At 35.1% G+C, this 26031-nt stretch overlaps 1 protein-coding gene across 1 annotated transcript in view; it reads right to left on the bottom strand.

Moving 5' to 3' along the window:
* Positions 1 to 26031, bottom strand: part of CSMD1 (CUB and Sushi multiple domains 1) — a 1102582-nt gene that overhangs the window by 416127 nt on the left and 660424 nt on the right.

Consider the following 26031-nt stretch of genomic DNA (forward strand, 5'->3'; position numbering starts at 1 on the left):
ATTTATTACTAGTTTAGTAACTTTTATCCTGGGAAAACTGTTTCTTTCGCATTACAGCTAGCCATTTTATGATCAGAACTTATATCTGTGAACTACTCTTTTGCGAATTAAAGAAGAAAAGCAATCTTGTGTGCGTGCGCACGTGCATGTTTATATATGTATGTGTGTCGAACCATTCTGAAAAAAAAAATCAATTATGACAAAATTGAATCATCTGACTCCCTGCTATGTCAGTTACATCACAGGAAACCAAATCTCAGATGTTAAGAAAGGATAAATAAGAGCTATGGGCACCAGTTTATGTGATAAATTATTAGTACATAACTATCCAGCTAGAACTGTTTTTGTGTGTATTAACTTCAGTACATTTTTTAACAAAAAAGGTGGAGGATAACTAGTTTAAAAAACTATGGATATTATGAAGAAAGAGTGCAGACAAAGAATCTGTCCAATATAGGCAACAGGTCTTTGGACCACATTGAGTCATACCATAGTCTATCATTGCACATCATTTCTTAATATGAACATGGTCTAGTTACCACAGAGTACCTGATATGCTGTAAATTCATGCTTTAGTTTGCCAGATGGCTTTATTTTTTTGTATGAACAAACTCCAAGTTTCAAATTTTGAGTTTTTTTTTTTCTTTCTGAATAACTCTGGAGAACTACAAGATATAGTTTCTCCCTTTCAAAAATGTTGATTATTTGAAACAAAACCTAAACTGTTCAGGGTCAGAAATTCTCAGCTAAGAGGTTATGTTTGCCAATATTAGAATAGATATAACTTATATTATCAGAGCTAAAAAACCTTCCAAAACTGAAACAAGATTTTGTCTCTCTGAAATCAAACAACGTAGTGATACAGATGCCTTTTTCATTGCAATATACAATTTCAGAGTTTCATTAAATATCTCAGATTACTAGGAAACCCATAATGTTAAGAAATATTGATGCTGGAGTAGTCTATTTAGAGCCATGGCTGAACCCCTTTTCTTTCTATAATAAAGACCAACAGAATGAAATATAGAAATTCTTAATAGTATTTTCTTTTTTTTCTTCATTACGATGTATAAAATGCATCAGAGAAATTTATGTTTTCATTAATAATCTGATTTTCTTCATCTGGCTTCCAAAAAAAACTAAGTAAGAACAAAACTCTACTTAAAATTATTGTAACAGCTTTGATTGAAAAACCATGATAATTGTTTAAACGATGAATTATGCATTTCAAATTCGCATTTAATAGTTCTTATGGATGTTAGTCAAAACACTCAACCCTGTACATGTTTCTACATCTCACTCAAATGGACTTTTATATTTCACATACTCTTCCATACAGTCTTTAGAGCATACTGTATTAAAAGAACTCCTTAGATCAGGCACTCTAAATATTTCTATGAACAGGTATTTGCTGTTTCAAAGCTGCTTGAATTTGGATGCACTTACAGAAACTGCTGTGATAAAATTAAAAGGAAAAGAAAAAAAAAAATGCAATACCATAAATATTTTTCTTGTACCTCTTAGCTATTGACACAATAGACGCTAAATCTAAAAGTTTTTACTGTGTATAGGCTGCAGTTCATATCACCAAAATGATGACTCATTTGTCTAAATACACAAATTTATCTCCTAAAATTGTGCTTTAGGATTTGGTTTTCTTTTTTAAATGAACCATACATGTAGTAGCATTCTATCTGGCATATCCAGAGCTCTGGATTTCAATGTCTGCAAAACTCCTGGCTGAAATATTAAATTGTTACATGAATTAAATTGTACAATAATAAAAAGTAAAAGAATATCATTATAAAAGCACATTCAAAGCAGACCTTTCATTAACTACATGTTTAATAAACAGCTATTTCCCAGACATAATACAAACAAGTATTTTCAGATCTATGTGAACTCTACAAGTATAGCTAGAGAGTCTCAAATCTTCCCATTATCCTAAGAAAGATACTGATAACATGAAGATGACAGAGAGTATTTTAAGAAACCTATTTTATCAGAGTTTTAATTTAGCTGTATGATTGCTACGCCATTGCATACCAGACAGGAATATGTTCTTTATCAGCAATGCCATTTCTGTTATAACTGAAGAAAATGAGAAAGTGAACTATGACTTGAAAGGCTGGTTTGGGAAGCATGAGACACATTTTTTTCTGTAAGGTGTTCAAAGCCTCTTCAATGTAGTACACAAATTCACAAATGGCAACAAATTCTGAATGGGGAGTTAGACCGCAGCCCTGTGGCCCACACGTGTACATCAACAGGGGTGCCCCTGCAGGAAGTACTTCATTCTGTGGCATTCATCATGTCCAGATGGACAACATAGGGCTCGATTTTAATATCTCCATCACACAGCAAATACCAAAATGTAACAAAAGTTTCAATAACATTACAGGTGTGCTCCTTGGAGAAAAGTAAAAAGCAGTGCTGTCAAGGAAAGGTGGTTTCCAGTCCCACAAAGCTGAATATTATATATGATGCAAAATATACAAAATCTGGGGGAGGGGTACCTAAAACACATGATCATTCATTTTTCTGGTATACAAAATGCTTTTAAGTCATCTGAGTTTACCAATAGAGAGGCTAGACATCACTGCTCAAGTAATGAATGACAGAATGATCCCTCCCAGTCCCATGAAGAACAGCACAGTGCTTATTCTGCAGCGGCATAAAAAGAAGGAACATTTTGTTTGAAATTTACCAACTGAGAGGTGCATCATGCACCACAATTTTTGACTTAGTGTCCATATGCCCTCTTTGTGCTAGCATTGATGCAGTGTGCTTACTCTGAGTCAGTGCAGTCTCTCCTGTCATGGGCTAACTTTTGATATTAATTGAGTATTTATGGAAAACAAACAGTTTGGTTATGTCCAAACTAGTAAATTGAACAGTGGCACTTCATACCAATGTCTGCTTGACAGTCTACACTATTAAAGGTTACAACAACAGCAACAAATCACAAAATTGTAGAATCACAGAATGGTTTGGGTTGGAAGGAACCTTAAAGATCATCTAGTCCAAACCACCTGCCATGGGACATCTGTCACTAGATCAGGTTGCTTAAAGCCCCACCCAACCTGACCTTCGACACTTCCCGGGGGGGACATCCACAGCTTCTTTGGGCAACCTGTTCCAGTGTCTCAACACCCTCATCATGAAACTGCTGCCTACGACTAGTGCTGTCTCAATCTTTCTGAGCACAGTGTAAGAATTAGTCTAAACTACAGGGTTCAAATGGGCACTGCGAATTTGACCACCTCTTCCAAGGTGTTCAGGAAACACTAACAGACAGGATTTAATCATGCTGTTAGGTTGTACTGAAAGCAAACATGAAACTAGAGCAGAGTTGTCTCAGTCTCAAGTGGGCACATACAGTATTTAGTCCTGTTGCATATGAATGGAAATAGAGAAATTTTAGCTCAGATTAGGTATTAACTCAAATCAGATGAAGACTTGGAACTCCTTTAATATTAGATAAAAAATGATTCAGATGAGGTAAAGAACCACATTTCTTAATAACAAAGTTCTTTTTAGAAGCTTTCATGCTTTGATTTTTATTGAGGATTTCTCCAATGCTGTCTAAAAAGAATATTGAAGATCTTTCCCACTTCTTTTTATAGCTGAAGACATTTATTTTTTGGGACTCATATAAAAGGAATTTAATTATTCAGTTTTGTTTGAGTTCTGCCTCTGCTCAGAAAAGGGCAACGCTTTTATAAAACTGATTTTAAGGCCTAGCATGTGATAGCCTGACTTGGATAGAAGTGATATCTAATCTAAACTATATTAACCAAATTTTTCATATGCACAAACATACTACAAGTATATATAATGTCATATAACCAGCTGGTCAAAAGAGATTATTATCCCGCTGCATGCAGCATTGGTGCAGCCTCACCTTGAGCACTGCATGCAGTTCTGGGCCCCACAACTTAAGAAGGACGTGAAAGTCCTGAAGTAAGTCCAGAGGAGAGCAACAAAAGTGGTGAAAGGGCGGGAAGAAATGTCCTATGAGGAGCAGCTAAGGACCCTAAGGCCTCCAGGTTTGTCTAGTTTGGAGAAAAGGGGGCTGAGGGTTGACCTCATTGCTCCCTACAGCTCCTTGAGGAAGGGAAGTGGAGCCGGAGGTGCTGAGCTCTTCTCGCCAGTATCCAGTGACAGGACACATGGGAATGGTTCAAAGCTGCATCAGGGGAGGTTTGACTGGACATTAGGAAGCATTTCTTTACCAAGAGGGTGTTCTAACACTGGGACTGGCTTCCTAGAGAGGCTGTTGATGCCCCAAGCCTGTCAGGGTTTAAAAGGCATTTGGACAATGCACTTGACAACATCCTGTAACTTTTTGTCAGCCCTGAAGTGGTCAGACAGTTGGACTAGATGACCATTGTAAGTCCCTTCCAACTGAAATTATATTATCTATTCTATTCTATTCTATTCTATTCTATTCTATTCATTTGGACATTTTCTGGAAATATTTGGCCTGATTTGCAGAATTGTTGAGTTTTCATCTGCACTACTGATGTCAGCCAGGCCACTAGCTTCTAACATCAGGGCATTAAAATTGGTTGTAACTTAGACAAGTGACAGGTTTCAATGCTCTGTGCTAAACAGTATTCGAGGCTGTGCACTGAACAGGAATTAAAAGAAACATAAAATAGCTGTTCATCCACTGAGCATCAATCACCCAGTGACCTGTTAAAGGGGAGGGTGTGAAGGTGGGGTAAAAAACCAAAAAAAAACAAAACAGAAAAGCAACCCAAACCAGAAAAACATAAACAAATAAAGAAAAAGAAACAGAACAAAACAAACAAAAACAAAATACCCAAACAACAACCAAAAAACCCAAACCAAACAAATAAAAACAATAAAAAATAATAATTAAAAAAAATTGTCATTTTTCAAATAACATTGTATAACAATGCATTCATCTGAGGGCTCAAGATGAAGATTGCATGATTAACCTCAAACCTCTCATTTCTGTCTACTAGATGTTGGCTGTGCTCTATGGGACAAGGCAGACTTCCAGGGAATTCCTGTGCATGCTGCCTGTTACAGCATCGTAAAGAACTAAATGGCCAGGTTTTGAGAGTTTTGTGGGTATATTAGTATCATACTACACCTCTGGTGATAAATACTACTTCTCAGAGGAAATAACTAAACCATCTCAGCTACTCTCCCTCTAGATCTGAAGTCATCCTGGCTGTAGCAGGATCCGAGATATCAGGAGAGGCTCTCTTACTATTGGCCATTGTCAGGAGTAAATAACCTTTTCCATGTTTCACTGCTTTAAGTGAGATTTTAATTTTGATTCTTATTCCATAATTTCCTCACACAGACACTAACTTATATTTTACACAAGTAATAAGGCATTCTGTTTTCATATTATCTTGAAGAAGTAATGTTTTCCTTATGTGTAGTATGTCAGATATAGAAGCATTATAACATTTGAAGTGAAGTCTGTTGCATTATCAAGAGATCGTGGTAGGTTTTATTAAAATTGTTACTAACAGGTTTGTCATTAAAATATTTTTTGTCTAGCTAAAATGTTCCCAGAGTTATAAAATCTTGTTTGACTCAAATTCAGGTATAGCAATACTACTTAATATTTAATTAAGAAAATTATCTAGAAAGGAAGAACAATTTTGGTTTTGACTGTGAATTTGCTAAGAAATATATTAAAGGTTTTGTCTGAACAAATAATTCAAAATTTGTTTCCTTTATAGTGTTCTTGATATTGTTTTGACAATAATAAAAAGATAATTATATATTCTAAGTATATTCTATACTTATCACAGAAAACTCTTAATACTTCACTTTTGTGAAACTGAAAATACATGAAAGAATTAAATATAAGAACACTTTAGGTTTTGGAGGGTTTTTGTTAACTCATTTAATTTAGATATTTTCTCCATTTTGTATTCAGCCAAACATCTATATGTGATTGAATCAACATTATTGAAAATATTATTATTATTAAAACCATAAATAAAATTAATTGAATCAAGTGTAAACAAAATAAAATGAGATTTGAAAATGCAAGCTGTATAAGGACTAATTCAGACTAAAAAAATATACAGAAGCCTTCCAACAAACCTCATTATGCACCAGTTTTGCATACTTCTGCTATTCCTATACTCGTCTAACCACAAAAGTATTTATATTTTAATTACTTTTTAAAAAAAATTTGGAAATATTGTAAAACATTTACTGAGTTTATATAACAGGTCTCTAGGTTAGGAGCTGAAGAGGGAAAACTGTATACTAATTTTCAATTTGGAACTAACATTCATCTTGAAAGCATCTCAGCTAAAATATTTATATCAGCATCCGTGCCGGTACATGTCAAAATGAGAACTTTCAAGGATCATCCCTAGCTGCTCCACAAAATAAGAAGAAATAGTTTACAAAGGGGTGAAGTATGATGGCTATAGCAAATACAGAAAGACAATGTGTATGCACGTATATATATATTCTTTCTATATGGATTTTATATATTCTATATGCATGTCTATAAATATCTATATTTTATATAGATATATTGAAAAAGGGTATTAGATGTGTATTACCTCAAACTCATGGTAATACCAGGATAGCCAAGACTGTATCTGGTGTCAACCAAGAGCAAGTAATGAGCTGCATTTGTCCCATGTTTGTAAATGTATAGCTTTTTAAACTGTGTTAGAGGGCATATGTGACACTGAAACATGCAAACTGTGGCTGCAGTTTTACACAGAGACCAGGTGCTCTAACAAGTGCTGCTGCCTGATATAGATCATTAAAATGACAGAAAATTTTCTTTTTTTTTTTTTTCTCCAGCTGGGACATCTGTGTGCCATTTTAGGGAATTAAACTGCTCATGGAAAGAAGAGACTGAGTCAGAACTGGTGCGAATTCAGTGTCAGGAGCACAGGAAAGTCAAATGGAGACTCGGTGCATGTTCTGGAGCTGGAGCTCCAGGTCACCACTGAGGGAAGGAAGAATTTATAGCTAAATCTAACTTAGGGGACAACTCAACAAATCATATAAGAGCGGACAGCAGACAGCTGGTCTAACAAGAAGACTATTTGCATGGCTGATGAAGTGAAACAATACTTATTTTGCCTGATAAGAGAGGCCAGACAACCTCCTAGATAATAACTAAATTTAACTGTTTCACAGAAAAAGTTTAAATTGTCTCTTCTTCATGCAGAATTTGAAAGAAGAGACTGTAATAGCTAAAATAATCTACCAGGAAAGGGTTCAGAAGTGAGGAGAGGGAGGAGGAGGAGGGAGAAGGAAAGAGCAAGATATTTTCCTTTTCTCATTTAAAGTAGTTAGATCAAGCATGGTCTGTCTTTCCCTTCTTCACCTGTCACCTTAACCATGTGCAAATGGTTGTTTATTGTGGATGCTGTGAATAAATACATTCATTTGCATTTTACCTTAATATTGCTTGGGATAAGAATGATCCAAATGAGTGGATGTTTTTGTGTGGGGTCTTTTCCGTCCCAATGCCATAAAGACAAGGGAGCACCTTAACAAGTCTTACAGCACCCCTTAGATGCTCTCCCGAGAATTGTTCAGGATAAGAGGGTATGTGCCTGATAAGCTGAATGAGACTGACAGTGCCACTTTCATGTGAGTCAGGAAAACTGATGACTAGGAGCAACCCAGAAGGCTCTTGCTGTACAGGAAAAAATTAAGTCCTGAGGGACCACAAGGAGTTTGCCACAGAATTTTATATTAGAATATTTTTGTCAGTCCGGTCCTAAGAAAATAGCTTGGGTGAAATAAAAAAAATTATAAGCATAAAAAGGGTAGAAGAAAGGAATAGAAATATAGATGAAGAAGCCCAATAATAAAGTCTTAACAAGAGATTGTAAGTTTCAACGACCCTTTTAATCGAGTAGTCTAAGAATTCAACATTTTTATTTGCTCAGTTTTCCTACATATCGAGAGTAAAAGCTTTAAACATGAATAGATGACAGCACACTGTGAAAGTTCCTCTTCAAAATGAAATAACCAAACATTAAATAAAAGACTATGTTCCATAATCATGTTATACGGAGCCACTGTAAAGTTATTACATTCATTAAGATCATTACTAACTTCATTGTATTATAAATAAACATTGACCAATACACATTTTAGATATATGTTTAATGAATTAAATTGATGAATGAATGATTAAAAAGAGAAAACTAAGAAAACTATTTTGCCCATTATAATGAATTTTGAAAATTTAATAAAGTTATTATAGGACACTTTCGAAGTCTGGTAAAATGTTATTCATTCCCTTCATTCCCTTCTGATGGCACTTATTAACTGTTAAAATGAAACATGCTGATTATTGATCTATTTAAAACTAATTTATTATAATTTAATACAAAATTATTTCAAGTTAGGACATTTTTTCCATTAAACAAATAAAGTTTTAAGTGACGAGGCCACAGTCAGATAGCTTAAAATGGAAATTTAAGCAGAAATTGGATATATTTTTCCAAAAATGATTCAAATTTTACCTTCCCAAGACATAGATTAAGTTTCTTATATTGTCTCTGGATAAAATATTCTTCTTCTGGAAGATTATTACTGCTCTCAAGTTAATGAATAAAAGAACAATAATTCCTCAAACACCTAGGTTTTTTCTGATATACAGCTTTCATTGTCCAGCAAAAGTGGAACATTGAGTTCTAGGACACAGCAATCAATTAAAGCAGAGGTGTCGAACTCATTTTTACCAGGGGCCACATCAGCTTTGTGGTTGCCTTCAAAGGGCCAAATGTAATTTTAGGACTGTATAAATGCATTTATACATATATATATATATATATATATACACAGTTTATAAATACATTTTAGGACTGTATAAATGTACTAGATTTTACTGTTCAGCGCACTGATATGCAACCACACCCCAGGTACTGCAAGCCACTCCTCCAGAGCTTTGCAAGGAGTTCTCTCCACAGCCAGGGAAGATAAGTGTAGGGTCCTGAAGTTAATATGGCAGCTGTCATGAAGGGAAATGAAAATTTAAAACAAGCACACAATTGAACAAATATAAAACTAAATTTGAGGCTTTTTTGTTGCTATGAATATGTAGTAATTGATCACTTCAGAGTTAAAATTCTGTTTAAAAATTCTTCCCTAGTTGAGTGTAATTATTAATAGCTGCAATGATAAAATATAGATCTTACAACACATATAGTATTCTGTTTAAGAGCATTGCAGCTACAATGTTTTTACTGCCATTAGCTAGATGGACATTTTTGCTAACATTCTGAATACTGTAAACTTTTTACTGTGTTCATATTCATCACTCAAAGGGGACCCTGATTTATAGCCTGGTCAGATCTGGCTGTGGTCATTACAACATGGTCCAGAACCTAGACACCTTCTCTGGGTACCTCCTTTTTTGAGGACCCTGTCAATTGACTGAGGGTCCCACCCCTCCTGCCCCCCCGCGATGGGTGGAGGTAAAGTCATCCTGTCCCCAGGTGGAGGACACCACCCTAGGTGTATACATGGGGACAGGCACAGTGGGGTACAAAAGGTGCTGAAGAGCCATCAACTGCCCTATTGAAGTCTCCGGATCTCATCGGGGGATGTGCAGCTGCCACACACTGTTATGAAACAGAAATACAGTCTCATAAAGTTTTTAACAGGAAATGTACCTTGTTTTTCAGAAAATAAGGTAAACTGTATAGAGTCATATCCTTGAAAAACCTGAAATGCTGTCTCTTAGCACTTCCTGCTCCCTCAGTCTGCATCTGGAAATCTTTTTACATTACATTATCCTTTTTTTAAATTACTATTATATACTATCCCATGCTGTCAAGACTTACTGAGTAAGGGGACTATTTGTGTACTCTGCATATGATTTCTCTATCTCTGTGTTTCTGTATATATATATATTCCTGTCCCTCACCTACTTGTATTCAAGAGCCCACATAATAAACAATGGGGTTCACTCTTTCCAGTCAGCAGTGTCTTACTCTGAATCTAGGTTCATACATATATCCCACAGTATGAAACCAATTTTTTACCAAAATAACATCACATCATTAAAAGAAGTCAGTTCATATTACCCAATATTACCATATATAACCATAGTACCACCTGTCATAGATATAGCAGTCCCTTGAGGGCAAGCCACCTTTCACATCAAGTTGCTGTCAGGACTATCCAGAAGACCTCTCACGATCTGAGGAGGACTTAGACAAAAACATTGGGAAAAAAATGTACTGTAACTGACTACCAACTGATTCAGAACTGATTGAGGGTTCTGCATTACTTAAAAAAAGATAAATCTCAAGTGAAATCAATATTCAATTTTCCAGTTTTCACTGACATGTAAAACACAGTATACATCATACTGTAACATTACATGACACCTATCTTTTTTTAATTAAAATAATTCCAAAATTTTGACAATTTTTATTTTGTCCTTATTCTTGTGGAAGTAAGTTTCAATGAGAATGAGAAAGCCTGAGCTAATGTGATGAGTACAAAGAACACTCGTATTGCCACAGTCAAGCTGTTTCTTATTCTAATTTGTCAGTTCTTTATGTATATCATCTCTGGAAGCTTCTTCATGTAGTACGTCTGGAACTCACTGCTAAAAAATGTGATGGAACCTAAAAACCATAAATATTTATAAAGTAGTGGACAGTCCATCGGTATGTTTTATCTGGGATAGCTGGATGAACCGTTCAGTTCAGGAATGATGACTGTCAAAAGCTGTGGGGGTAAAGGCAGGAAAAAACTTGTCCCTGTATTCCCTATCGTTTATATCCATTTCATAAACATCTACTAGTGACCATTCTAAGAAACATGCTAGTTAAAACTGTGCTCTAACCAAACATGTTTATGAGACTCCAGCCAGCAAGTAACTGAGTTTATCACACAATATTGTCTCTTTCACTTCCTATCAGCTGAGATTTAAATCAATCTAAATTCAAATCTTCATTTTCAGTTCATTCAAAAAGAAAAGAGAAAAGAGAAGAAAAGAGAAGAAAAGAGAAAAGAAAAGAGAAAAGAGAAAAGGGAAAAGAGAACAGAAAAGAGAAGAACAGAAAAGAGAAGAAGAGAGAATAAAACAAAAGGGAAAAGGGAAAAGGGAAAAGAAAAGAGAAAAGAGAAGAGAAGAGAAGAGAAGAGAAGAGAAGAGAAGAGAAGGAAAAAAGAAAAGAAAAGAAAAGAAAAGAAAAGAAAAGAAAAGGAAAGAAAAGAAAAGAAAAGAAAAGAAAAGAAGAAGAAAAGAAAAAGAAAAGAAAAAGAAAAACACAGAACCTCCCACCCAACCACTATACTTGGAAACCAAATTTATTTTGCATCTGTTCAATATTTTAATTCTTTGTTCTCTTGTAATCATATCATTTATCTTTTAACTCTTATATTTTTAAAATTGATGTGTGAATGATTATTTATTTGTCTTTCTTCCTATAGAAGAAATACAACCAGTATGAAAGTGTGTTGCATCAAAAATGACTCATACATATAACTCCCTCCTAATGGAAACATTAACTTACTTTTAGACCATGATACACTATATTAGTATTAGACCATTATGATTATTTTAAGGAAAAATAAAGACTTAATTAAAACAAGAAGTAATATCCCAATTGAGCCCTTCTTGATAGAGCTACTGCAAATATTAGTATGTTTCCAGATGCATTTCTTTTTTAATATCAGAATGTCAAGAAAAAACCCAGTGAAGTTTCTTCACATTTTTAAAAAGGGCTATAATATGTTTCTGTCTGAGAACACTGAAAATAGATATTTTTATGTGTGTGTATTATGTTTCAATGTTCTATCTGTTCACTGCAATATGATGTGGTTGCTGAGATGCTGACTCTTAGCATTGTTGAAAGTCATATCATTTTGTATCTTCATGTGGACATAGTTTCAGAATTTAGGTAATGGAATTTGAAAATTTGAGTGCAATCAGCAAATATACTACTTGGATGAAACATTGGCTTGAGCAATGGTAATATTAAAACGAGCAAACAGTCTTATTAGTGTCTTCATGTGGTAACATTAAAAACAAATAAATAAGCAAACCAACCCACCATGTACTTATAGCCCTAAATACATGTCCAAACTATGTCCCTAGTATTTAAAAAATGTAGGTCTTCCCGTGGGCTGGAAGCTTTCTGCAGCTCTGTCACTTCTATTTCTCAAAGATGTTAGGCACTGAGTTAGACAAATAACACTGTATTTACTCAGTTCAGTGATGGTATGTGTTTCGTTGATATGCTCAAGTGGTAAAATTACCCTTCCTGGGTTTTGTTGATACTTGGATTAACCTTTAAGCTTAAAGGTTTTCCTGCCAATTCTGATATGTATCTTGATATAGAGCTAAGGCAAATGTTTACATCCTTAGTATATCTTGCCAAGGAAGTTGATTTATCTACACTTTTAACATGTTTTCCTTACATTGACCATATTGTTTTGTACTTAAGAGTTGTATAATTAAGAAAGACTTTTTTAATGCTATTTATAAGTGGCAAAAAGTAATTTTATTTCTAGCTGAGCCACCGAGTTTTCCCCCAGTAATAAAGGTAGTGGGGAACATTGTGATTTTCTAGTAATATATTCCTGTTCGGGTTTTGGTTTTGTTTGTTTGTTTGTTTTTCCTGTTCATCTGTACTTAAGATACTATATATAAGCAAATGGAAAAACTTGGTGTTCCCCCACAAAAACTGGTAATTACCAGAAAATAACTTTAAACAAGAAGAACTATGCAACCACTATACCTGATAGGAAATGACAATTAGGTACCTCCCTTCTCTGAAATTATGAGGTAATGAAATACAATTTCTGGGCTATACCAGCAGTATAACGTGATGAAGAGTACCTATGCTAGTTTGACATAAAATGTTGAATGCATCTTATTTGGAAAAAAAATTCAGCCTGACAATGAAGAACTGAAATAAAAACCAAAGCTTCCCCAAACTGATATAAAACTTTGCCATCTATTTTATGAAGCTGCTATATTGTACTTTAAAATATTGTTACTATATAAAGAAAGCAACAACGTGTTGCACAGGCTCTAGATTTAATACTTGGTAGCTAGTTAAACAAGAGTAATATCTGTCAGTTCAGTGGGAAAAAAATCTCTCCAGATGCTATGGAAGACAAAATAAGCAATAGGGCAAGTATTTGCTCAAATAATATTAATTTTAATACCCAAAACAAAAAGCCTCCCAAAACAAACTTATTTGTACACAGCCTGTTAATACATTGCCTCATAAAATATCAGGCAACAAATGCATTCTGGTTTTGTAGATATACTCCTTCTAAATTTTATGTCTGTTGTATTTGTAAATGATAAAAAATGGTCACGGAAAAATGAAAAAGCCAGAAAAAAAATGAGAAAAAGAAAAAAATGAGGAAAAGAAAAAAACAGGCAAGCTTCTTAAGAGAAGTTTTCCCAAGAGATGCCACATGAACTCTGATTCTAGGCATAATTAAAATAGTGATAATTTCAAGTGGACTGTTGCTAATGCCAATATAAAAATATTTGTGATGATGTTTCTCTTGAATGAATAGTCAGGTCAGGAAAGACAAAACTTCTGTCAAATTGCTAATAGAGTGTAACTACATTATAGCTGTTTATAATAATGCATATTCTGGAAGCCAGGTGAATGTATATTTTTTTTGAAATTTGGGCACAGAATTTACTCAATTTCCTTACTGTTAAATGATATAACTATCATGAACTAGATCCTTGTCTCAGTAACACTATACAGCAATACCAGAAGTAAGTTGCTTCTGTGTTATTTTTCAATAGTAAATGTTGATTTTTATTTATTTATTTATTTTATTTTTATTTATCTGAATGTATTCCTCTCCATTTAGTCAACCAGTCTTGTTCTGTGCTAAGTGAGCATGTAGTTTGATAAGCAATATTGCCTGAATTAAGCCTACTCCGAAGCTCTTTTAGTGGATATATTAGGGTTCCCCATGAAAGTAGCAAAGTTTGCTTATCTCTTTCTAACAGCCAGATGTCTTCTGGCAAGAAAGAAAGTATTAGCAACAATGAATATTGTGACATAGGTATTTTACTGTGGCTAAGAGGCAAAACCTTTAAGCTAGCACACTGAATAGCTTAGCTGGATAGCAAGCCTGCTACTTTTAATTGCTGACATGATGAGTAATTTACTGTTCCACAAATTTTTTGTGTATTTTGAAGATCCCCATACTGCTTTATGAGGTTTATTGCCTACACGGGACATATTACACTCAGCCAACTTACCTTCCTAATATAACGAGTAAACCCAACTAATTATAAGAGAAAATACAGAATTCTAAAAATTATATTTATATTGTAGAAGAGTCAGACATATATTATTAAGAATAGATTTCAGAATATATATATGGTGTTCAGCACAACGTATGCAAGAGATTTTTCTTTTTTGCAGGCAGATAGGACTGTTACTTCCTGACTCAACATAAATGATTTCAGCTATATTTTTTGAAGAATCAAAATACAAAAGATATTTTGTGTAGTGTTATCCTTCACTCTGAATCAGGCTGCATCCACTTAATTCTCAAGGATTTTAAGTTTGTGTATTATTGTTTCATTTCCAGTCCGAAGTTTACCTTGTAAAAACATTGCTACCATGTCATGTAAAAATAATAGGTTTTTCCAAGGAGTCCTAACTCCTATGAAAAGTCAATACAGCATCTACAAACTGTTTTAAATGTCCCAGCAGTGTGCAAAAGTACATTATTGCACATGTTACTGTCACTGTTTCCCTTATAACTTCTGAAATTTTAATCCAGATATTCAGTTTCCCCTCACTGTCCTTTCTCTTCTCCACCAAACACCTAATTTTCATCTGTGTAGTTTCACATATTTCCTTACTTCTTCATAACAGGAAAAAAAAAATCTATTCATTATGTATTCTTCTCTTCTGCCTGCCACCCTGAACATTTCATTATAAATCCTAGCAATTAAACCAGGTTCAGATTATGGATTAACCGACAATAGCAGTCTCAAATTATTTGCAGCTATACAAATAGAGCACTAAGTTTACAGAAAGCTTCAATAGGCAGGTCAGTAAAGGAGACAAGGGAATAGCAGGACAGTCCATTAAAGTTAATTAGCTTGTTGAAGTAATTACTTTACATATTGAGTATAATATTATAATGAACTTTTCTGATTTACTTTTCATTTATTCCTTCCCTGGGAAATCTTTCCTTCACCGGTGAAAAACTCAAGCATTCAACAGCATGGAGAGTAGAAAGAACAACTTCTAATTCTTTTCAAAGACAAAATGTGATTTTTTTTTTCTTTAAAGGCTGAAGTTAGTTTTGACACATACCACTGCCATGTGATACATTAGGCTGTGGTTCAGCTCAAGCCAAGAGATACCTGCCTGCTCCATCAAAAAAATTCACCACAAAATTCACCACTTTCCGATTTCTGTCTTCAGTGGAGTAGAGACGGCATTGTTACCGTGGCAGAAATTGTGATAAAATTGCACATGGTATATTTTGTAGCATATGTTATATGGTATCTATTACAGGAAGCAATAGTTGAGAAGTATTTGCAATTAAAAGAGAGTTCCAACATGTTTAAGATGGCTAGAAAGTAATTAAGGTCAGTAAGTAATTAAGAAAAATTCAACAAAAAAACCCCCACAAACACACGATCTCTGAAAACATTAAGAAAACGTGGTAAGGGAAAAGAGGAAAAACTTCATGCAGTCCTTGCAATTCTTTCTGATTTGCATGAAGATCTTGATGAGTCTAGGGCCATACCTAGGTTTTCTGATTGATCTTGTGAGCCATGTCAAGGGGAGTTTTAAATTTAAATGGGAAGAATAGATTGGAGGATAGAGAACAGATCTGAAAAAGAACCACAAAGGTATGTTTTCAGAAGCTTACAGTAGCAGATTCAATGACAAAAGCTACACAGGTGATGAAAGGACACAACAGATAAAAACTCAAAAGCCTCTGAGTATATGAACATTGATAGACAGGAACTGACAAAAAAGCAACTCAAAACAAAATGTACAGAAAATATTCAGGAACACAAAACAGTTACCACTCAGAGATGGCAGCATTAATTATGACTTCTGAAACAAAAAAAAATATTATTTTCCATTGAGTGCCAGTTGCTTTAAGATAAACTTTAACACCTGTGAACAGTAATTACAGAGATATATACCAATAGACAATGATAATGATGAAATTAAAGATCAGTCCTAAAACCATAGCTGTAAACTACAGGGCTAAACTACTGGAGGTCTGTGGTAAAAACACATTTAAAAACACAGCTATTTTCTACTTACAGATTATATTTTTAACAAATACAGAAACACAAAAGGCCTTCAGACCACTGAAAAAATAGCAAAATCTAGTGACTCATGCATTAGGAATGATTGATAGGTTATACTTATTTCATGTTTGGGGAGGCCTTATGCAATACCATCAACATATGGAGCACAGTGGATATCGTCTACGTTGACTTCAGCAAGGCTTTTCATACTGTCTACCACTACATGCTCATAGGTAAGGTCAGGAAGCGTAGATTGGATGAGTGGACAGTGAACTGGATTGAGAAATGGTTGAATGGCAGAGCTCAGTGTTCTGACTCTGAAGATTACTTGCTGAAAAGATTTTCACTATAAGAATAGTTATCTTGAAGGAAATCGGAATGACAACAGCCATTCACCATAGATATTCATGAAAGAATTTGTCAGATTTTACTGGGATTCCGTCCAGTATGTTTCAAAATATTATGAGATTACAAGAAAAAATAAATCACTCACACCTAGCATGCCAAAATAAAAGTAGCTAGTTTTCAATCATTCAACATCATTGTCAAACATGGATACGTTTCCTTAGCTCTTTTTGCCTTTTCTGTATCATGGGTATTCCTTTAGACAGCTAGATATAACACCAGTTCTTCTAACATGAAATAACAACAATAAATCAGAAGACTTTCCAGCTTGAAAAAATAAACAGTTGATTAAAAAGAAAAGATCTTCAAAATTTTAAGAAGACCTTGAGAAATTCTCAGTAAGCAAAATAATGCAAGGAGAAACAGCTTTGTATATCTTGACAGTAAGCAAGACAAAGGGAACTACCACAAATACACAAGACATCAGCTGCTGCATTTAACTGCCTAAACAACATACAATTTAAAAAACAAACTATGGCTTTAACTATAATAATTATAGTCTTAACGTGTAGGTGTAAGCTGGAAACTAATGAAAGGACAGGTTGACAGCAGAAGATTCATGAAAACACTGGGTTGAAAGGAATAAATTTGGAAATGGATTTATTTATTCAGAGAAGCCTACAGCTCCTAATCTCTGAAGGTTTTTTTTAGAAAAGAAGATGGAAATATCTAGAGAATGACTTAAGGATGACCCCATATCATGTCTTCACTATATATACCACTACATTGCAAGAAGAACGAGCAGCCAACTGAGAGGAAGCACCTTGTCAAACACCACTTGTGCTTGTGCTGGGTGGACAGTTGGGGATTCAACAAGTGTTCAGTGGGTCCTAAGTGGCATCTAAAGGAAGAAGGATTTATTCTTTCCCTTAGTTAAATTTTCAGTGCACCAAAATGAAGTGCTGAAGTACTGCTGAAGTACTTGACATTCCATTTTTGTACTAAATTTTCTTCACAGTAAAGTTTCAAATTCCTGCTAAAGGTAATGCTAGTATCTTAATTTCAACAAAGATAGAATTACACAGTACCATACCTGCCCACCTAAACTCCCGTTACCTGACACTGAAGTATCCATGCGCTATCTTGCTACAAGAACTGTTGTCTTCCATACCACTGAACATTTACTTCCCTGCTGCCTGATTTTTTTCAGTCTGACCAGCTCTTTTTCTGAATAAATTGACTACACATCAATTAAACATAATGCAAGTTAACACTTTGTCTAACTCACTGCAATGCTAAAACTCACAAGTAATGATAAAACTCAATTTTAGCATTACTTGAGTCAGATTATTATAGATATTCCTTCCTGGAAACAACTATATTTCAGTTTTAAGTAAGATCAAGCAGTTCAGACTTTATTCCACAGTAGAATATAATTTCAGTGGTTCATTAGATTAAAGCTTGTGAAATATTACAATGCTACAAGAGGCCTTATGAAGTTTAATTGGCTTCTTTAAGCACATTTTACAAAACATTGCTGACACATCAATAAAGTGTGGATTTGTTATCTTTCATGATTGTAAATTATGTCCCAAAGCTGTTACCAGGCTACTAGTCTCTTAATTTCTGTAGTAATATTAAATTGCAGCAGTGATGAACACTCACAAAATACCATTATCAAGTTCACAAGTCTTTAATAATTCACTGAGATTGAATTTACACTGGACCATTTCCCAGGTGCTAAGTATAATGATAAAGCACCTTACCCATTACCAACCAACCATTTCAGATGACAAGAGGAAGAATGCAGAACCATGATGTAAGTGCATGGTGTTTTTCACATAAAACAGATTTAATTCTTTTTGGTGATGTCCTTATGGATAGATCAATCTAAAAGAAAGTAGTTCAATCAATTGGTCTTTGTGTTTTGGCACAGAACAATTTCCTCAATAAATGGAGGTTGAATTGGATATTTGCAGACTGTGCAATAGCCTCTAGTAACTCCTAAAAACATAGTGAAGATTATAAAATTGCTCCCATTACAAATCATCTGGAACATTGGAATATGAGCTCCTACACCTGAAAAAAAGAGGACTGAGATTTTTTTCAAAATGTTTATGATTACTTTCAAAAGAGCTTACTAATTAGTTATTCAATATATGGCATCACAAAATCAATTGCTATCTCAGACATTTTATTATTCTTTTCAGTAAAAGAGTTGAGATATTGTGTGTAACATAAATAAACCATGCAACATAAATACATTTTATTATGAATAATGATCACTGTTATTTGTTTTTTGCATTTCCTCCAATAGTTTTAGAGACTGAGTAATTACTCCTTTCTGTATGGGTAAGGGTGAAGGTTGGTGAAGAAAAGGATGACAGTTCGTCTAGGCTGACTTGGTGCTATTTACTCTCTACCTATACGCAGTCTACCCCTGTGCTGTAGTTGTATCTGTGACCCTATTAGATCTAACAGATGTGCATGACTGTTCACAGTTTTCATTTTAGTATTTACTTACGTGATTTGATTTTGAACAAAAGGTCTAAATCCTAAATAATCTGATGGGATTTTGTTCCACAGTAATTTCATTTTTTCCACATGAAATTTTCAACTCAATTGTACAAACCTAATAAATAGTAGTGAAAGTTTACACAGTTTGCCTGTAATAAGCATAAGCCAGGAAAGTAAATTCACACTTCTTAGCAGCATACCCAAGAGTTCCATTAAATAACTTCTACAGATAATAATGTGATGTAGTGTTTTCAAAATTTCCATATCTAGTTTAAATAATATTATCTCGAAAAAATAAAAATATTATTTATTTTCAATATTCTCATAGCTTCTTAGGATGAACTAAACAGAACATTTTCTCTTGGGTTTCCTATATTGATATGTTTATTGTAAAGTAAAACCTTTAGTAATATGAATCTGATGATTCAAGCAAATACAGATCATCATAAGAATGACATTATGCTGTTTCCAGGATCAACTACCTTCCTCTCCTCTTAAAATTATTTGAAAGCATGACCGGCTATCACAATCTAAAACCACTGAATGGACTTTTAAAACCCTATACTTTGAAACAGAATTATTTTTTCATCTATTTTCTTAAATAGACATTTTAAATACAATGTTTAATTTTATATAAAAGTCTCTTGCGGCAGAGGTGTCCCTGAATAATTAGCATACATTCCATGAGAAACGAGACTCTGGAATTTCTCATGTAAACAGATTCAGAAAGCTTCCATACCTTCATAACTGTGAAAGCTAATCTTGGTTGTGGTTTGTTTGATCCAAATTTAGTGGAATATTATTTACATATGTGGATCTTAGTCTTCATGCTAAATCTGATTTAGGATGTTAAGTATGATCACTTGCTAGAATGAAATTCCAGGCTCCATCAGAAATCTCAGTTGTTTCTTTTTTTTAAAATGCTGTGACATAATATCGAATATTACATTATTTCATATTAGTCTTGTGTCTATAATGTCATTTCAGAGGTGCTAAATTATGATGCACTGAGAGGTGAAACCCTGTTTATTTTTTTTAAATTTCCAGAGATAACAATGTTGTGTTCATAATTTTAATTGTATACCCTTATCCTGATTGTAATCTTGATGCAATATTCAGGTTCCCAAACTGAATAAGAAGAAACTTTTTAGCTATCTGATATTTGGAACTTGAGCTTGTTTTATTTCTGTATTAAAAATTCAGAATTTGAAAACAATGAGTAGAGCTGTACATGCAATTTACTGTTTATTTATTTATTATCAGTCTTCTATTAATTTAAAAAGCAAGGAAACAATGAAAAAGTGAAAAAGTAATTTTTTTGAAAGGCAGACATTCGTGATAAATACATATATGTCAAAACAATCCAAATAATTTAGTGCCACATTCAAAGCAATTTATCTAAATGACTGGGTAAGTACAATGAAAATCTATGCAGCCCTTGTATAGAAAGGAATACGCTGATGTTATATGTGTTATGTATTTTATCAAGTTATAATAAAAATTATTCTGCATATACAGAAGTAAAATTTAATGCACAACATTGTATTTATGAAACATGAAATTACAATGTGTTAACAAACTGGCTAAATCATTATGGTAATAGAAGTTATGCCTAGAATTTATTTTTTCCATTTGTATTAAAAATGTAGCATTAGGTATGCTATGTTTCTCCTGGAAATTATACTACAAATAATGCATTTTACTATAATTGCAAATATATTTCCCTTACTATTACTTTGTATTAAACATCTAACCCTGGAGAAATACCTTGTCACCCACACATGAAAAATTCTGGGGAATATCTCCCTTTACAGCAAGACTGTCTCTTTGGAAACAAATACACACTATCAGGCATAAAAATGAAGGAAAACACACACTCACTCTCAATGTTGCAACTCAGATTTGGGATGTCAGAGCATCCACTCACTTTTGTGACCTGTCAATGATTTAACACTACTTCTAGATTTTTCTCACATGTAATAAACAACTAAACCAAGCAAAATGTTACTCTCGTTTCACTGATTTTAATAGAGACCCATTGACATCCACATACACAAAATATTACAAGATAAGTCTCACTATAATTTGTTACATCTGTTTTTGTAATAATGATTCAAATGTTAAAAAATATAAGGTTTACTCAAATATTTATCACTTTCCTCAGTGTTAATGAACTGTGTTAACGTCTGACAAACATTATTCAACGAAAAGAAACAAAATGTCATTCAATTAAAAGGAGATAATGAAGATAAGGAAACAGATTTGTATGATGCTCTTACTAGGTTTGGAAGAAGTCAAACAGAAGCAGATAGATATTAATCAGCTGATCTTTAGAGCTGAAATTAAAAAAAATATAAAAAAAGAGAGCCACTGCTAAGCTTTAATTGATAGTTTCTGAGAACTAGGGCTGCATGAGCTCTAAATTTATAATAGTAATTAGTAATAGTAATAGTCACTTTACACCTGGATATGGCTTTCTCATGTTGTTTAGTTAATTAGAAAAGGAAGCAGAACTGTTTTTCAACACAGAAGCACTTCAGTAAAGCAAATAGAGACATTCAAAGAAAATGATGGCATGTCAACCTGGAGATATCAGATAGATGAGCAAAATGGAAATTCCACACAAATGAGTTGTTTTAGATGAGAAACTGTCTATAATGAATGGACATGTCAAAACTATAAGAGCCCTCAGAGTAATAGACAGAGCTTGTTTCTTCATAAAAAAAAAATGGAAATAATAAGAAAGATTATTCAATCACTTAAAAAGAATAAGCTTTCTGAAGATGGGTTGTGAATTCATGTAACAATGTGACAGTGTTGAGATTTGTAATTTTTTTTAGTATATTCCAGATACATGTTTTTATTTTTTTAATAGAAAATATGTTCATAAAATGTATTTTGAAAATGGTAGAATTTACTTTATATAGAAGAGTAATTCATATATTTTCTAGGTAGAATCCTTCAGGTCTTCTCCTTACTGAAGTGAATGTTTTCATCATTAAGTACTTACCTGCCACTGAGCTGTCTGCAATCTACCAGAAGAGCTCAAACCCTACAATCTGTGGGCTGATTCACATTGTGGAAAGAAGGGGACCATTAGTCTCATTTCACTCTGGTAAAGAAATGAAATTAAGTCATCTGTATCTTGGAAGAGTAGCCAAACTGAGGTGATAATGATCAAACAGGGAAAGGACAGAAAGGGCTGAGGCACTCAGAACATGGCTTCAGTTTGTAATGGGAAACAGAGTCCCTTCTGACTGTGCTGAGCAGAGCAGCAGACTCACAGGCTGAGGCTATTTTAAAGGCTTCCTCTCCCACAGTGTTTCCCACTTAACTAGTTCTCGGTGGCTCCTAACTCAGCATGTGGCTCTTGTGGTTCCCATCTGGAGTAAACTTTCATCTCAGAAAAGGCAATCCTTCCTGGAAAGAGCATGATGTGAAGTACGCTTCCTGTATAGAAGCAGTTGACAGTTTGTTAAATTAAGTTTGCTGGGTGAAAAAGAGGTGATCTATAGCAACCTACTGGCAAACTGACTGCAGAATTTGTACTGAGAGCTTTTCTTAGCTGGTGATTATGCTTCTGATGAAGTGAACCAAGACGGATTCTAGATTGCAACTTCAGTGTGCTGAGCCGGCATCAAAAAAGAGAAGATATTTCTCAAAAGGCTCATGTTTGATAGGGACGTCGTAGGCACAGGCATAAATACATTTTTATAAGCTCATTTTCAAATATGAATAAGCAGCAACATATCCAATAGGAATATTTAGTTGGAAGTACTGCAACTGTATTTTGAGTTGTATAAACAAGTACTGACATCATTAAAGAAATTCAAGACTGCAAAATATTGGGAACTGGGATTAAAACATAGGTGTTCCTAAATCACGGATCTCCTATGCTTGACCATAGCAGTAGTTTTCCATTTGCCTTGTAGAACACATAAATTGATATCTTCTGCGTCCTGCAAATGGGGAAGGAGTGGGGACAATGATGAGAATTACAATAACAACAAATCCACAACTGTCTACAAGCCATATGTTCGAGTTTCCTAGGCATAGAGATACCCTCAGTAGTCAGGACTTTTTACCCCAAACTTCCTCAGCAAAACAGGAAAAAAATAAATTAAAAAAAGAAGGGACATTCTGTAAACTCTAAGGAAAGGCTACCCAACTCCTTCCTTTCTCTCCAAAGAGCCCGGACGTGACAGAGTAACAATTTTCCCCCCATACATTTCAAATAGCTGGGAGTTGCTGTTCAGCTTCAGTAGGGAACGGCTGTTTGGAGTTCCCCAACCTTGCACAATATCCTCTTCTGAGGCAGCAGGAGAAATACAGGAGAAAGGATTAGGAATAAATGAACTCATTTATTTAAAGACTAATGTCTGAACCAGGTGTCTCCGCTTTAGCCATAGTACCATTCAGTTCTGCTCTAAAAGGATACAACACCAGTACTGTTTCTTTCTGCTAGAAGGCAAAATTGGTTTAAACTTATGCATGTAAACACATAATGAAATTCTCATATTATTTACCTTTTAAGCCTTTCTATATATAATTACAAATTGTTTCTGTGAACATATTCTTGACTTTTGGACATGGCTACTTTCTGTTTTTTCCTTCTTTATTAAAAATGGATCTCAAGGGAAAATTGTTTTCAAGGCCCCATTCTCCAGGCAGTCCACAGAAAATGCAGACTGATCCCATTGGTACAAAATGCTGATTTTTAAAGGAGTCTATATTGTTTGTTTAAATCTAACAAGTATTCTGACAACTAGAATCCACCTAAGGCAAGAAACAGGTGGAAGACAAAATGTGACATAAAGTCCTAGCTGCCTCGCTGCAAGAAAAACTTCATTTCATCAAATAATAATATTTCATTAATATTAGCAAATGCTTCAGCTGAAAAACAAATGTTTAAAAACTCTGTACATTTAGAATCTGACAAATGTTTTTTTTTTCTTATGTTTTCATCATGTGAGAACACTTCTGTGTAAAGAGCTGTTTTATGTGGCAAATTAAATGACACAATTCCAGTGCATGTCTAACAGTCTTTTACTGAAACTAGTTTTTAAGTAAGCGATATACCTAGGGAGAAAAAATCCCAGGCACCAGTAGAAGTTGGAGGTTGACCTGCTGGAAAGCAGCTTTGCAGATAAGGACCTGGCAGTGCTGGTGGACAGCAAGTTAACCATGAGCCAGCAATGTGCCCTTGTGGCCAAGAAGGCCAACGGTATCCTGCGCTGCATTAGGCAGTGTGGTCAGCAGGTGGAGGGAGGTTCTCCTCCCCCTCTACTCTGCCTTGGTGAGGCCGCATCTGGAGTATTGTGTCCAGCTCTGGGCTCCCCAGTTCAGGAAAGATAAGGAACTACTAGAGTAGTTCCAGCCAAGGGCTACAAAGATGATGAGGGGACTGAAGCATCTTTCTGAAGAGGAAAAGTTAAGAGAGCTGGGTGTGTTCAACCTGGAGAAGAGAAGACTGAGAGGGAATATCATCAGTGTTTATAAACATCTCAAGAGTGAATGCCAAGAGGATGGGACCAGACTCTTTACAGTGGTGCCCAACGATAGGATGAGGGGCAATGGGCACAGACTGAAGCATAGGAGGAAATGAGGAATATGAGGAAAAACTTCTTTATTTTGAGGGTGCCAGAGCACTGGAACAGGCTGCCCAGACAGGTTGTGGAGTCTGCTTCTCTGAAGACATTCAAAACCTGCCTGGTTACATTCTTGTGCAATGTGCTCTAGGTGAACCTGCTTTGGCAGAGGGTTTGGACTAGACGTTCTCCAGAGGTCGCTTACAACCCCAGCCATTCTGTGATTCTGAGATTCTGCGTTGTATTGGGTGCAGGTGCCCAGGCACTGGCAGTGGGGGCTGCAGGGGGGTCTGTGTGAGAAGAGGCTGGAGCTGCCCTGTGCTGGACACAGTCAGTTCCAGCAGCTCCAACCCACCCAACCACAGGGCAGCTCCTGAGCCAAGTTGGTGGTGCCTCTGAGGTAACATAGTTAAGAAAGAGCAAAGCCTGGCAGAGTGTGAGAAGCTGAGTAAAAAAGTGTGAGAGAGAACTCTGTGAATACTAAAGGAAGAGAAGAAGAAGAGGGAGGAGGCAGTGCTCCAAGTGCCAGGGCAGGGATTCCCCACGCAGGAGCCAGTTTATCCTGAAGGATGGCAGCTCATGGAAGGACCCACACTGAAGCAGAGCAGACATGGGGAGGAAGGACCAGCAGAGAGAAGCTGTTATGGACTGACCACAACATCCATTCCCCACCTCTGTGCACCATGCAGGTTGGTGGGAGCAAAGTAGAGGAGTTGGAAATGAAGGAGCAAAGTTGAGCTGGGGAAGAAGTTTTGTCTTTGTTTTTCACCATCCTACCCTATTTTTAACTGGCAATAAATTAAATTAATTTTCCAAGTTGAGTCTCTTTTGCCTGTAACAGTAATTGGTAACAGTAACCCCGTCTTTATCTCGACCCATGAGGTTTTTTTAATCTTATTTTGTACCGTTATCCTGTAAAGAGCCAGAAGTGAGAGGCCAGCTGGGTGAGGGTCTGGCAGCTAGCCAAGTTCAACTCACCACAGATGTGCATGAGTATTCAGTGTAGCCAAGATAATGACAGCAAGGCAAAATAAAAATAGCCTCAGCACTGAGCCCTTCCTATCTTCTACCACAGTTCTACCACTTGGAACTATCTACCTAGATGTATGTTTGCTCTTGAGTTTTTTAACTGTATTTTGTACTCACAAACACAGAGAGGAGGTGAAAAAAAAATAAAAAATACAAGTGTGTTTCCTACAGGACAGTGGTAAATCCAAGGATTTGTGATCTGCTTAAATCGCCCAGCAGGAAGGCTACGTCTGAAAAACTGTAGTACTCAGATGAGCAGATATCTGAGGTGACACA

This window comes from Caloenas nicobarica, chromosome 3 (assembly GCF_036013445.1).
Source record: "Caloenas nicobarica isolate bCalNic1 chromosome 3, bCalNic1.hap1, whole genome shotgun sequence".
In the NCBI taxonomy this organism is placed as follows: Eukaryota; Metazoa; Chordata; class Aves; order Columbiformes; family Columbidae; genus Caloenas; species Caloenas nicobarica.